The sequence below is a fragment of the Peromyscus maniculatus genome, chromosome 5 (assembly GCF_049852395.1).
Source record: "Peromyscus maniculatus bairdii isolate BWxNUB_F1_BW_parent chromosome 5, HU_Pman_BW_mat_3.1, whole genome shotgun sequence".
NCBI classification, from domain to species: domain Eukaryota; kingdom Metazoa; phylum Chordata; class Mammalia; order Rodentia; family Cricetidae; genus Peromyscus; species Peromyscus maniculatus.
Genome location: NC_134856.1, coordinates 20,722,322 through 20,736,243, shown reverse-complemented (window position 1 = coordinate 20,736,243; position 13,922 = coordinate 20,722,322). Strand labels below are relative to the sequence as shown.

The following is a 13,922-nucleotide window of genomic DNA, read 5'->3' as shown; positions in this document are numbered from 1 at the left end:
CCTTAAAGGGGCACTACAAATTTTGTTTGGTTGAAACTAAAATAGCTGGTATGGGGGAATGCCTAATCAATAGTGAATACCTTGTGTATTGTTAAAGTTCTATAACCAAATGTCTTTACTGTTTACTTCTGGAAATGACAGTCTAACAGGGCTGTTTCTGTATGTTCAGCCACACACCCATTGCTGCCTACAGTCATCTTCCCCATTCTTTCTCATGGAAACCTTTTTAACATAATTTCTGAAATCTGTCTCAAATGCTCTAGCACCATACTTCATGTTTTGTTACAGCCATTAAATGTTTGTCCGTTTTCCTTAGACTGTGAGTTTCTCAAAAAGCTAAAATTCTTGAACCATTAAGAGCCATTATTGAAAATCAAGGCAATGAAGAGACAAAGGTGTCAGATGCAGATGTGACTGCATTTGTTTTTGAGCTGGAATTCATTTTTGGTGAAACTTCTAGACAGCAACAGAGAAATCAGAGATAGTGAGTTTTTCATTTGAATTTGCTCACTCATAAAGGCTCTGCTTTATATTGAAGATGTCCTTCCTTCCTTCCTTCCTTCCTTCCTTCCTTCCTTCCTTCCTTCCTTCCTTCCTTCCTTCCTTCCTTCCTTCCTTCCTTTCCTTCCTTTCCTTCCTTTCCTTCCTTTCCTTCCTTTCCTTCCTTCCTTCTCTCTCCCTCCCTCCCTCCCTCCCTCCCTCCCTCCCTCCCTCCCTTCCTTTCTTTCTTCCTTCTTCTCTCCCTTCCTTTTTTAAATTTCTCCCTTTCATTCTTGACAGTCTCTCTGTGTAGTCCAGACTGGCCCAGAACTCACAGACACCCACCTGTTTCTGCTTCCTCAGGGCTAGGATTAAAAGTGTGTGCCACCATGCCCCACAGTTGATAGTCACTGATTTTAGAGCAAGATCTGCTGGCTTTACAGGGCTCTGCGATGAATCCAGAGAGAGAACAAGGGCCTGTAAAGCCAGGGCTGAGAATAAAGGCCTCAGCTGTGTCACTCGGTATGGAGAGGCTGGAGGCCCTGGCCCCTTGCTTTTGTTCTACTCTGGTTTCCATGAAATCTTCTAATTCTCACCTGAGTAGCTGCATCTTTGCCCTTGCCTAGCATGTTTCTAATGTAGAAGTTCTGATCCCCCATATCCTCAGGAAAGCAATATTACACACACACACACACACACACACACACACACACACACACACAGAGAGAGAGAGAGAGAGAGAGAGAGAGAGAGAGAGAGAGAGAGAGAGAGAGAGAGTCTGTGTTGGCTGTCCTGAAGTTTGCTCTGTAGACCAGGCTTGCCTTGAACAGAGATCTGGCTGCCTCTGCCTTCCAAGTGCTGGAATTCAAGGTGTGGAATTACACCCAGCAGTGATAGCAAAGATATCTAACTATTCTATTTCTTAGGTATGCATGCCCACACAGTTTAATTGTAGACATTTGTGTATTCTGTGACAGCTGTATCTGTTTTCAAAAATATTTAAGATATAAATTAAAATATCTCAGACACTTCTGTGAGCTCCAGCAGCCTGTGTTCTGTTGGCCCACACACTGGGAGCTGTAATCCTAGGTCAGTCGCCTGTGTTTCTGACCTGGATTTACGCTTCAACTTGGTCTTGATTTCTTCATTCCAGACACTATCCCCACATTCACAGTACTTATCTGAACAGTTTTTGATGGCTCCCTATGCTTTACAAGCTTTACTTTTCCAGTTTTTACTCTGGTTCACTGCCCTGGCACACAAACTTTTACCCTGGGTTTTGTTTGTTCCTTGGTTAAACCACTGAGATAAATATTTAAACGAATACTTGAATTACCCTTGCCCTTATCCTCAAGGTGTGCTACTAGAGATACTGGATCCATGACTATCGGCTTCTCTAGTTTCCTCACAAGAAAACTGACAAAGTGCCTTCTCCTGCCCAGTAGATTTCTGTAATGAAGGTGATTAGCTGAGGATGGAGTACTGTGAAGGTGTAAACAACCTATTGTAGTAACAAATCACCTCGTGTAAAAATTAGTACTCTCTAGATGAGCTTTCCAGCCTTCTTCCTTCCTTCCCTTCCTTTCTGCTCCTGTCCTCCCCCTCCCCTTCCCCTTCCCTCCTCTCTCCCTCTTTCTGGCTCTCTTGTATCCCAGGCTGACCTCAAACTTGCTACATATCCAAGATCCTTGAACTTCTGATCCTTCTCTATCTCTCAAGTCCTGGGGTTACGGGGCTGCAGCGCCAAGGGCAGTTCATGCAGTGCTGGGTTTGCACCTGGTGCTTCATGTGTGCTGGACAACTGCTTTACCGACGGAACACTTCCTACAGCCCAGTCCTTACTTATTTCCACCAGCGTTTTGTTTTCAGACCGATTTAAGTGACACTTGTCGAGCATCAAGGTGCAGGCTAAAAGAAGTGAAAATGAAACCCCTGACCCCCTGTGTGTGTGTGTCTTGAGATAGGGTCTCATTCTGCATCTCACGCTGGCCCCAAGCTTTGTAATTCTCCTGCCTCAGCCTCCCGAGGGATGGAATTGCAGATTTGAGCCATCACATCTGATTTGGGAAAAATCCTAGTAACTTAACAGAAATTGTGTTACCTAGAAAAGTTGAGAGGAAAAGTTTTTGTGGCAAGGATGATGATTCCGTATATTATAAAAAAAAAAAACAAAAAACAAAAAACATGAGAAATGAAAAAGATATACTGAAAATTTTTATGATTTTAAATAAAAATGAAATGTTATTTGTGCATTACATGATGATCCCCAAAGAAATTTTTCACCTTTACAAGGGGAGATGTTAATTCTGTCGGATGAGAATAAGACCACTACCACAATTTTGAGCCAAATTTGAAGCAAGCTTTAATTAGACACTGACTAGGACAATGGACTCTGGCCAGGTCCATTCCTGAATTTTCAGAAAATGGCCATGAGTCATATTTTGCAGAGGCTTAAAAAGACAAACCCATAAGGCCACAGTATTTCCCATGAGGTCCAATCAGGGGCAATCATATAGCTTGACATACTACTTCCTGCCTGTGTACCTCTTGCCTACATCCAACCAGGGCAAGCATGCATCCTGATGCACTTCCTGTCTGCATGCCTCTCGCCCACATGATCAAGCACATCCAGTGCAGTTGGGTCAACCAAACTTGTTTAGGGGATGAAAACGTGGTTTGTTACCTCCATAAACAATGGCCTCCAGCATTTCAGGAACCATCTGTCCTTGGGCAAGAGGCTTGCAGATGGGAGGCGTTTTTGTTTCATGAGTCTCTTAGGCAGAGTAATTAAAACTTAAAATGGACAGCGGTGGCACAGGCCTTTAATCCCAGCACTCAGGAGGCAGAGCCAGGCAGATCTCTGTGAGTTCAAGGGCAGCCTGGTCTACAGAGTGAGATCCAGGACAGGCACCAAAAAAACTACACAAAGAAACACTGTCTCAAAAACCAACCAACCAAAAAAACAAAACAAAACAAAAACCGGAATGTAACTTTGGCTCTCACAAAGGATTAGAGGGAGGTTTTTGTGCTAATGTGAAGAATGAGTTTTGTCTTCAACTATGAGGAGAATGCTCTTTGGAGGTGGAGGTTTTGCCTTTACTTTTCTCACATATGTTGGGCTGTTGAGTGCCCTTGTGTAAGTAAACACATAAGCATACATCCTGAATGGTCTCATTTACGTGACACAAGTGTGTTCACATGTGTGGAAGTGAGTGCTCTGTACGTTCCATGCTGTGAATGGAGTCCACCAGGCTCAGCTGGTGCAAGCAGTACCTGTTTATGTAACATCTTCCCTCTGTAGATAAGGGTTGAAATTGACTCCTCCTCCCCCTCCCCTCTCTCTTCCTTCCCCTCCCCCTTCCTCCCCCTTCCCCTCCCCTCCTCCTCCTCTGTTTTTGAGACAGGCTTTCTCTCTGAGTCTACTTGTCTTGTTTCTGTAGGAAATGTGAGTGAATAGGCGCTCCCCGACTGGCAGTGCTGCAGTGGGAAGCTGTGGAACTTTCGGAAGTGGAACCTGGCTGGCGGAAGTAGGGTGCTTGGGGGCATGCCTTGAGGGTTACACTTCTTCCCAGTCTGTGTCTCCTCCCTCTGCTTCTTGATGTTCTTCCCGAGTTCATGGAGTCCAGCAGCCATGGAACCCTCAGAAACTGTGAGCCAAAAGCTTTCTTCATGGTAAGTCTTTCCGCATCAGGATTTTGTTGCAGTCATGAAGAAAGAATATCTTGTACAGTATACATTCTGCTGTGTACTTTCCATGTTCCTCTCCTGGAAAAAGAGGAAAAGAGAGGAACAGTGGCTTGTGTTTTCCATTCCAACTTGGTTGTTTCCTGGAACCATCTCTAGGTCAGGATAAGAATCAGGCGGAGCTTTCAATGCTCCCACATTCTCAGAGTTGTCCCCAGGAAGAAAGACTTGAGGGACACAGTGTCTTGCTTGCTTGTAATTTTTTTGCCGTCATAATAAAAACCATAGACTTAGTGGCTTAAGTGTTTGTTCATTTTATTTCCTTGTTGAAGAAGTCAGAAATCTGGGGCAATGGGTCTCAGAGGGCTGAAAACAAGAGGTTATCAGCACTGTGTTATTTTCTGGATGCTCTAGGGTAGAATTCCTCTTCTTCTTCACTGGGGTCATTGTTAGAACCCTGTCCCTTCCTTTCTGGACAGCAGCTGGAGACAGTTCAAAGCTTTCAGAGGATGAACACACTCCTTGTAAAGAGGCCTAGCTTAACATTAGTGCAGCCATGACAGGCTGCAGACTAGCAAACAATACTGGGACTCGGCCTCACCATTACAATAACCAGGAAAAGCCACAAACTGTACCCTGCAGGAGACCAATCAGAATTGAGACAAACAAGTACTAGATGCTCCAGAACATTAAGGAGAGCTCACATCACTTGTATATCATTTCCTTTATTATTAACATTGTTGCTAATTTCCTTGTAGCAATGCCAGTACCAATCCCTGATTGACAAGACTTCTGAGTCCCACTCCTGCCCAATCAGGAGTTCAACCCCCATCTGAGTCTGGAATTACCACCCCCCCCATCCTTTACTCCTTAAAATCCCTGCCCTAACTGAGCTCAGGGATCTCCTTGATCCAAACGCTGTGTTGGAACAGACAGAGAGCCCAAGCTCAAGCTTGCAATAAAGGCTCTTTGCTTTTGTTTATGAACTCAGGCTCCTGGTGGTCTCTGGGGGGCTCATGACGCAGGCATAACACTTGCTATTGATCTCTCCTCTCCAACTTTGAAGCCAGCAACAGGAGATACTTATTCTCCTTCCATCTTAACACTTTTTTGTTTTTATTTTTGAGACAGGGTCTCATTATGTGGGTCCTGGATATACTGAAACTCACCACATAGACCAGGCTGCCCTTGAACTCATGGAGATCTACCTGCCTCTGCCTCTTGAGTGCTGGGATTAAAAGTGTATGCCACCATATCTGGCATTTTATTTATTTATTTATTTATTTGTTTGTTTGTTTGTTTTATTTGTGTGTATTATTTCCATGTGCCACAGTGCATTGGTGGAAGCCAGAGGACAACTTGAGGGAACTGGTTCTCTCCTTCTGCTATGTGGATCCAAGGATCAGACTGAAGCTTGGTGGCAAGTGCCTTTATCCTGGGAACCATGTCCCTGCTTCATATCTTGAGGTTCCTAATCAACCTGCAACATCCTTTTTGTCCTGAAAGATAACATAGTCACATGTGCAGAAATCTTTGGAGATTCAATGTTCAGTCCAACACACCTAGTGACATTCAAAATGATGTGACTCAGAAACAGTCTTCAACTTCTACCCCTCTGTCAGCACTCAGCTGTATATGTGATGCATCATCATTCAGGCTCTGTGCCCTGTGCATTCACTGGGAAGTGTCTGGGGCTGGAGAGATGGCTCAGCCATTAAAGGCTAGGCTCACAGCCAAGAAGAGAAGTGTCTAAAGACAACGCTTTTATAGCATACAGGATAAGAGGAGGGACACAGTTAAAGGGAACGGAATGAGTAGAGTTTTCTTTCTTCTCCCTAAATGGAAGAATACAGCAACTCATGTGGTACAGAGAAAGAATGGTAACATCTCATTGGCTATGAAGTACGATCAATGACTGGCCCAATGAGGATCCAACTTTCACGGGAGAAGGAATAGCTTGAGATCTGCCTTGTAGTGGCCTCCAACTAAGCACATGTATAGACAGGTGATGGCCAGATGCTACTGCTGAGGAGCCCTGCACACATACACATGTGCACACACTTCAGACACACATGTGTATATACATAAATGCACTTGCAGCTTACCAGTGGTATATCAGTTTGATTTCCTGCTTGTGGAGGGAGGGTAATTATGAAAGGAATAACCATGTCCCAGGGCCTTTAAAACTCATTCCAGAGGGCTAGAGAGATGACTCAGAGGTTAAGAGCACCTCTTCCAGAGGTCCTGAGTGAAGTGAAGCATCACACCTGGGGACAGTAAGTGACTAGGCAGCCTGAACCACCATAAACCAGCTACTGTCACTAAACCGTAACACTGGGCACACTCGCCAACACTCCGTCATAAAACAGCAGCAATTAGACAACCCCAGCAGGACCAGGAAGCATTCTTTTTATTTTAATATGGAAAGCTTCATGAGTTTGTGTGTTATCCTTGTGCAGGGGCCATGCTAATCTTCTCTGTATCATCCCAGTTGTAGCATATGTGCTGCTGAAGCGAACATCAGAATGTGTTCTTAAAAACACAAGTAAGAAGAGTTAGTGAAAACAAGCTCTTAATCAAGAGCTTAGAACAGGGACGCCTTTAATCCCAACACCTGGGGAAGAAGCCGTCTCCCTGGGGTGAGACCAGAACGGATCTGAACACTCTGTCTGAGGCCAACCCAGGGTCCAGCTGCCGATCCTATGAAACCCAACAACTTGGAGGTGTTGGTGAGACTACCCTGCTCAGCTGAAATCCATCCAGGAGAGGATTCAGAATCCTACAGTTTGAAGTCTGAGGAAACAAGATCAGCTGAGGAGTTGACGAATGAGCAAAATGTGACCTGAGAACACAAAAGAAGAAGCTGCCCAGCCACCCAACCAGATCACTAGAATCTTAAGTATACACTTCACCTACTGAGAACAGATAAGCTCCCATCTACAGATCTACAGATCAGGTCTCTAGCCCCTAGGCCCTACCCATCAGAGTCCCAGCAACCAGACAGCTACCTTTCCCTGCTCCACCATCAACCTCCCCCCAAAAAACAAAAAATAAACATAAAAAACTAACCCCTACGAACCTAACAACCACTGAAACCATAAGCACACCCTACACCAACTGGGAACAACTGCTCCCACACACAGAACCCACTAACACTGATTTGACTAAGCTGCTCCCAAAGAAACAGAGCCCAACAGCAACAATTTAACCAAGAACTCCTAGTGAACCAAGACTAACAATTAGAACAAGAGAGGCGCCTTCAGACACAGACACTGCCTGAAGAGATGAGTAGATGCCAGTGCAAAAATACAGGCAACAACATAAAGATCTATATGACAACATCAGAACCTAGTGATTCTATACCTGCAAGATCTGAACATACCGAGACAGAAGAAACAGAAGAAATCAACCCTAAAAATGACTTTAAGAAGATAATAGAGGCCTTTAAAGAAGAAATAAAAATTTCCCTTAAAAAGGAAATAAAAAATTCCCTTAAAAAGGAAATAAAAAATTCCCTTAAAGAGAAAATGAAAAACTCCCTTAAAGAGGAAATAAAAAACTCCCTTAAAGAAATGAAAGAAAAAACAAACAAAAAATTGGAAGAAATCAAAGAGAGCCAAGAAAAAGTAATTAAACAGATGAAGGAAACAATCCAAGATCTGAAAAATGAAATTGAGACAATAAAGAAAACACAAACTGAGGAAATGCTGGAAATAGAAAACTTGACTAAATGAACAGAAACTACAGAAACAAGCATAACCAACCGAATGCAAGAGATGGAACAGAGAATCTCTGACACTGACGACACAATAGAGAAAATAGATTTGTCAGTGAAAGAAAACACTAAAGACAAAAAAGTCGTAACACAAAACAGCCAAGAAATTTGGGACACCATGAAAAGACCAAACCTAAGAATAATAGGGATAGAAGAAGGAGAAGAATACCAACTCAAAGGCACAGAAAATATATTCAACAAAATTATAGAAGAAAACTTTCCTAACCTAAAGAAAGCAATACCTATGAAGATACAAGAAGCTTACAGAACACCAAATAGGCTGGATCCAAAAAAAAGTCTCCTCGCCATATAATAATCGAAACACTAAACATACAGAACAAAGAAAAAATATTAAGAGCAGCAAAGGAAAAAGACCAAGTAACATATAAAGGCAAACCCATCAGAATAACACCAGACTTCTCAATAGAGACTATGAAAGCTAGAAGGTCCTGGACAAAACTTATGCAGACACTAAGAGACCACAGATGCCAGCCCAGACTATTATACCCAGCAAAACTCTTAATCACCATAGACGGAGTAAACAAAATATTCCATGATAAAACCAGATTTAATAAATACCTGTCCACAAATCCAGCCCTACAGAAAGCACTAGAAAGAAAAATCCAACCTAAAGAAGCCAAACACACCCATGAAAACTCAGGGAATAGATAATCCCACACCAACATACACCAAAGAAGGACAACACAACCACAAAAGTAACAGGAAATAACAATCACTGGTCATTAATATCTATCAATATTAATGGTCTCAACTCACCTATAAAAAGACACAGACTAACAGAATGGATAACAAACGGGATCCAACCATCTGCTGCATACAAGAAACACACTTTAACTTCAAAGACAGACACTACCTCAGAGTAAAGGGCTGGGCAAAGACTTTCCAAGTAAATGGACCTAAGAAACAAGCTGGTGTAGCTATCCTAATATCTAATAAAACAGACTTCAAACTAAAATCAAACAAAATAAATCAGGAAGGACATTACATATTTACCACAGGAAAAATCCACCAAGATGAAGTCTCAATTCTGAACAGACCCTGAGCACAACAATTAAAAGATGGGACCTCTCAAAATTGAGAAGCTTTTGCAGGGCAAAAGACACAGTCAATAGACAAAAAGACAGCCAACAGAATGGGAAAAGATCTTCACCAACCCCACATCTGACAGAGGATTGATCTCCACAGTATGTAAACAACTCAAGAAACTAGACATCAAAATACTGAACAGTCCAATTAAAAAATGGGCTAAAGAGCTAAACAGAGAATTCACAAAACAAGAATCACAAATGGCTGAAAGACATTTAAAGAAATGCTCAGCATCCTTAGTCATCAGAGAAATGCAAATCAAAACGACTCTGAGATATCACCTTACACCTGTCAGAATGGCTACTATCTAAAACACCAATGACAGTCAATGTTGGAGAGGATGTGGAGCAAAGGGAACACTTCTCCACTGTTGGTGGGAATGTAAATTTGTACAACCACTGTGGAAATCAGTATGGCGGTTTCTCAGAAAATTAGGAATCGAACTACCTCAAGACCCAGCCATCCCACTCTTGGGCATATACCCAAGGACCTACCTGGACTGAGTCTACCAGGTTGATCACAGTCCTCGGGGGAGGCTTTGCCCTGGAGGAGGTGGGAATGGGGGTTGGCTGGGGGTAAGGGGATGGGGTGGGATGGGGGAGAATAGGGGAACCCGTGGCTGATATGTAGATCTGAATGGTATTGTAAAATAAAATAAAAGAATAAATAAAAAAATAAACAAACTGAAAGAAAAAAACACATGATCATCTCATTAGATGCTGAAAAAGCCTTTGACAAAATCCAACACCCCTTCATGATAAAGGTCTTAGAGAGATCAGGAATACAAGGAACATTCCTAAATATAATAAAGGCAATTTACAGCAAGCCAACACCCAACATCAAATTAAATGGAGAGAAACTCAAAGTGATACCGCTAAAATCAGGAACAAAACAAGGCTGTCCACTCTCCCCATATTTATTCAATATAGTTCTAGAAGTTTTAGCTAGAGCAATAGACAACAAAAGGAGATCAAAGGGATACAAATTGGAAAGGAAGAAGTCAAACTTTCACTATTTGCAGATGATATGATAGTATACATAAGTGACCCCAAAAATTCTACCAGGGAACTCTTACAGTTGATAAACTCCTTCAGTAAAATGGCAGGATACAAGATCAACTCAAAAAAATCAGTAGCCCTCCTATACACAAATGATCAAAGGGCTGAGAAAGAAGTCAGAGAAACATCACCCTTTACAATAGCCACAATTTATAAAATTATAATATAAAATACTTTGGGATAACACTAGTAAACAAGTGAAGGACCTTTTTGATAAGAACTTTAAATCTCTAAAGAAAGAAATTGAAGAAGATATCAGAAAACAGAAAGATCTCCCATGCTCATGGATAGGTAAGATTAACATAGTAAAAATGGCAATCTTACCAAAAGCAGTCTACAGATTCAACACAATCCCCATCAAAATCCCAACACAATTATTCACAGACTTGGAAAAAATATACTCAACTTCATATGGAAAAACAAAAGACCCAGAATAGCTAAAAGAATCCTGTATGATAAAACAACCTCTGGAGGCATCACCATCCCTGACCTCAAGCTCTACTATAGAGCTATAGTAATAGAAAGAGCTTGGTACTGGTATAAAAACCAACATATGGACCAGTGGAATCAAATTGAAGACCCTGACATTAATCCATGCACATATGAACACCTGATTTTTGACAAAGAAGCCAAAACTATACAATGGAAAAAAGAAAGTATCTTCAACAAATGGTGCTGGCATAACTGGATGTCAATATGTAAAAGATTACAAATAGATCCATAACTATCACCATGCACAAAACTCAAGTACCATTTGCTTTTGGGATACCATCTTCCAAGGACTCCAATTTGCAGTAAGGCTCGTTAAGGGAGCGAATGGCCCAGTTGCCTTTAGCCTACTGACTATGGGTGGGTTAGGACTTCTGTTGGTCTTTTCTGTGTTGAAAACACAGATTGCAAGTCCAGCACCACTTTGAGATCTTTGGCAACTCTGCAGCTCACCCACAATAGAGCCTGTATGATAATGATTATTCAGAGACGGGTAATCCATGGGGGGTGCTCACCAACCTAAGACAGAGTTCCTGTGTGGCCTGGGCAGGAATCTCCATGACGGGGAAGGTGAGCTGCTGACGTCCCATGTAACCTAAGACAGAAGCTCATTTTTTAGTAAAAGGGGGCACCTGTAGAGCCCTGGGTAACTGTTGCCTTGCTTGCTGACCTTGACATTGATATCCTCCCTATGCTAATTCCCTGCTGGGTTCCACCCTCCTGAATGCTTAAGGGAAGTTCCTCATCAGTCTATTCTGCATAATGGGCGTTAACAGCTTAGATGCAAGATTGTAAACCTTGGTAGAGAACTTCTGCCCTCCGGGGTTTTCCCATTGTGCTGTAAGCCTGTATTTAAGACCTCCTCCCTCCTTCAATAAATGGCATTTGGCATTAAAAAAAAAAAGCAGGCTGAGCAAGCCATAGGAGCAAGACAAAAAAAAAAAATAAATAAAACAAACAAAAAACAAAACCCTGACGGATCCTCCCGGCACTCTCTTCCCGCACTCCAGCAACCTGTCGGGTCCTCCCAGCACTCTCTTCCCATACTCCAGCAAGCCATGCTGACTGAACAGCTGGTTCCGCACTGAAAGCAGCCAAGCCCTGACATCTCCACATAATATAGAGGAAAGAATTTATTTCATTTTTTATGTGTGTGTGTGTGCATTGTCTGCAGGAATGTCTGTGCCCGCTGCCCATGGAGGACAGAAGAGGGCACTGGATGAATCTGGAGTTAGGAATGGATGTGAGCTGCCATGTCGTTACTGGGAGCAAACCCAGGTCCTCTGGAAGAGCAGTCAGTGTTAACTCCATCTCCCCAGCCCTGGAGGAAAGAACTTAAAGACTAGGAGGAGAGGGGCACGGGAGTGGATTTTTCATGTGTTGCTAACCTAGGCGTCAAGTTCTGACTTTATTTCTCCAGATGGGGCCCGAGAAAAGCATTGGTAAAAGAAGTGCTGTGGCCTTCACACTGCTTTAGAGGTCATTTCCTGTGATGTGGCTGCTACTGGAGAGCAGTGTAATGACTATAGGCTCTCTAATCATGGAGAGCAATGTAATGAGTATAGGCTCTCTAATCAGGAGGACAGACACAGAAAAAACCAAGAAGGACACTTCATGGCCCAGAGTATCTCGAGGGAAAGTGGTTACAGTTGTATAGGGCAGCAGGCCTGATAGATACAAAATGACCCAACTTCAGGATGGAAACTAATCAATGGATGCTATTGGCTGGCAAGGGCTGTGAAGGGCATGAGATAAGACTCTGTGTGCAAGCTACTGTAGTTTGAGTGATGAATGTCTCCCAAAGGACCCTATGTTGAAAGGCTTGGTCTCTAGGATGGTGCTACGGGGCAGTGGTGGTAGGTCCTGAGGACCCGGGGGGCCTGCTCTCAAATGGGCCCCTTCCTGTTATTGTTTGCTCCTTGGCCATGGGATCAGCTGTTTTCTGTGCCGTGTGCATGCTGCTGTGGTTTTATCAGCAGTGTCAGAGGCCTCTGTTATGTAGTGGAATCTACGGGTCCACTCCATCAGCCTTGTCATTTGTGAGCTAAGATATGCCCTTTCTCCTTATTAGTTAGTTATCTGGGGATTTGTTATAGTGACAGGAGGCTGACCGACACTTAACCTAGCAGTTTAGCCTCCTACAATCCGTAGGTGTTAGCAGAAGACATGAAACACAGGCCGAGTTTACTCATAAGACAGCAGTCAGAATGAACAGGAGTGGGCTTGCATTAGTGCCCCTTGTCTTTCAAGTCCCAAAGGTCATGTGAAGAGGCCACTTGTATGCTTCAGGTACAGTGGGCATAGCTGAGAAACTCCAAGCTTAGAACTTCAGTCTTCTCTGGTGAACCACGAGCTAACCTGACCAAGCATGTCCTGGAGGGAGACATTGTCTTCTCTTACAGGTTAGGAAAATCTGTGCTCCCTGCCCGAGGCTGTCTATAAACCCCTGAAAAAATACTCTAGAATAAAAGCTGATAGAACCCAGGTAACATTGTCCTGGGAATTGCCTCCCAATAAGAATTAAACTAGCCTAACTGGACATATAACCCAAGTAGTAAAACTAGGACTAAACTAACTGTAAATCATTTTCAACAGTAATTATACCCCCATCCCAGTGTTACACCAATATCTGTCCCTAACCCTAACCATATGAACTTTAAATTTAATGTTCACGTGGCTCCATTTTAAGTTTGTATCTAACCCTATTTCTAACACCAGCTCTAAGTTTACTCTAAGTCTAAAACTCACCATAACTAAAATCCTTTCTTGCTTCTTCTCTCCCCCACCCCCGTCTCTTTCTCTGTCTCTGTCTCTGTCCCTCTCTCTCTCTCTCTCTCTCTCTCTCTCTCTCTCTCTCTCTCTCTCTCTCTCTCTCTCACACACACACACACACACACACACACACACAAACACACATACACAGTACAGTGGGTGGATAGAAGACCAACTCAAGTCAATCTGGCAAAGCTGCTTGCTTGCTCTCTACTCCCTAAGACAGCACATAAACCAAGAGTAGTTTTAATAAAAGTGAGGCTGTATAACTTCAAAGAAGAGTTGAGGGATAGTATCAAAGTCTGTACCCCTCAGGTTTGTCAAGGAAACCATTAACAGAGTAAAGAGAAATAGTCACACTTCTTGTTACTGTCCAACAACTGTTTTTGAATGGACACTAATTGCCCCACAATCAGAAACATGATTTCTGACTATTTCATTTAGGATTCCAGCTAAAAACACATGATAAATTAGATCAACTGAATAGAGGAGAGTTCCGTGGAGGGAGTATTTACAAAAGGCCTCAGCAAGGAACACAGAAGCCATTTGGGACAGTT

The 13,922-nt window shown here is 42.8% G+C and overlaps 1 non-coding gene across 1 annotated transcript; it reads right to left on the bottom strand.

Annotated features, from left to right (window-relative positions):
* Positions 1-6,578: 6,578 nt before the first annotated feature.
* LOC143273658 (U6 spliceosomal RNA) lies at positions 6,579-6,683 on the bottom strand. Its single transcript, XR_013051840.1, has one exon. It is a non-coding gene; the product is annotated as a U6 spliceosomal RNA (small nuclear RNA).
* Between the last annotated feature and the right edge of the window lie 7,239 nt (positions 6,684-13,922).